We start from the raw sequence: 1798 nt of genomic DNA on the forward strand, positions 1-1798 counted from the left end.
TGCAGAATTATTAGTATAATCTATAGCAATGGTCGGTTCCAAGTTTCCCTGTGATAACGTAGATTGAATTATGTGGTCTAATAACTTGGGAAAGAGCTTTATCATGAAACTGAATGTGTCCAGTGGCTTTTATATGGCTCTGACCTCTTACAGATCATTTTCTCTGACACGATTTCTATAGCCTTATAAAACTTCTCATATGTTTAACCTGTACATACGAAACTCACAAGATGAAAGCCCCATCCTGCCGGGGTAACAATCACTTTCTCTGTAAGGAAGACCACATGTTCCCATAAACCTTAAACACAGAACATAGTTTGAGTTTTTCTCTCATGGAATATTTCCAATGCTTAAGTGTACAACATGACCCAAGCACGTTTAAGGTACATTTGAAAGCCGTTCAAGAACAAAACTGAAAATAGGCAGGGATCGAATGGTTCTGGCCAGTCCATCAGAGAACAGTGCCTTCATGCCTCATAGGCATTCCTTTCTCTTGCCTTTGAGAAAATCACCTGTGGGCTATTTTAAGGAAAGAGTTTTCATCCTGTAGACACTGGAACCAGCAGATGATTTACCCCCAAGAAAAAAAAATAACTACTCCTCCATAGAGGACACCGCATTGCCTTCGCCGAGCTGCATCTGAATGAAGAGAACTCTGCAGGGCACTCTGGTCAGAATGACAGTGTCACTGGCTACTTCAGTAGATTTTTTTAATAAAAGCTCTTCTACCTTGATCAATCCCTGCTCTTCAATTCAGAGCTGAGATTAATTCTCCAAGACACATTATGGTACAGTATGAACACTTGAAATCATCTTAGAACTGCTTGCTTTCATATTTGGCATAACTATTGTACCACCTTAGAAACTGCTTCTATTGACCTTTAGATTAAAAATATGTTGGATTATTGTGATTGACACTTTTAAAATGACTCATTCTTGCCAAACACAGCATAACAACTTTTAAACCTTCCCTTCTCTTTACAACTGCCTCTACTTTCATTATACGAAACATGGCTGTATTCTACACCGTCTCTCATTGCCTAATGTGCTTTTTTTTTTTTTCTTCAGAGTTCAAGAAGATTTACATTTGGAACTAAATGTTTCAGTGATTGCTCTGTTGGGTTTCATTATACCAGCGTAGTTAATCAAAGCAAGTCTGGCCTTGCTACCATGATTCATTGTATGGTTTTTTGAACTTCATCATTTACACAGAATGAATATACACATTATCACCAGGGCTGGATTTCTTTAACAGCCTGCATGACACATACTGTAATGCTTTTGTCAACTGCTGGTTCCCGAGAATGTCACCGTTGCTAGCGTTTTTTGTTAAGACATTTCATTGATGGGCTTTCGATTAGAAAGAAGCAAATAGGAAGACCCTGGGTGGGGCTACGCAGCGTGGAGGAAATGCAGGTTGACTTGACTCATCTCCCATTAGGCTACCTGGAAATCCTGTTGTTCGGACATAATGATTCTGTCCATGGTGTGTGTGGTCTTCCGATCATGATTAACGAGTAACCTTTCGTCCCCCCCCTCATCCCTAATCCCATCATAAACTATTGACCCCTGGCATCTGGGTAGGGTTTGGCAGATCTCGGATTTGAGGGACAGCCTGAGAGAATTATTGGGATTGTTGTTTTTACACAGAAGAAGCTAATTGTGTTAAGTATTAACACCTGTGGACTGGGTCGAACACATCTAGTTTCTGTGTCTAACAAGTCAAGTCCAGTGATGCTCCTCTTGACACCCTAGTCCTCCACACACACACAAAAAAGCAGATTCACTTTTAACCAGA

The sequence above is a fragment of the Neomonachus schauinslandi genome, chromosome 13 (assembly GCF_002201575.2).
Source record: "Neomonachus schauinslandi chromosome 13, ASM220157v2, whole genome shotgun sequence".
Classification (NCBI taxonomy): Eukaryota; Metazoa; Chordata; class Mammalia; order Carnivora; family Phocidae; genus Neomonachus; species Neomonachus schauinslandi.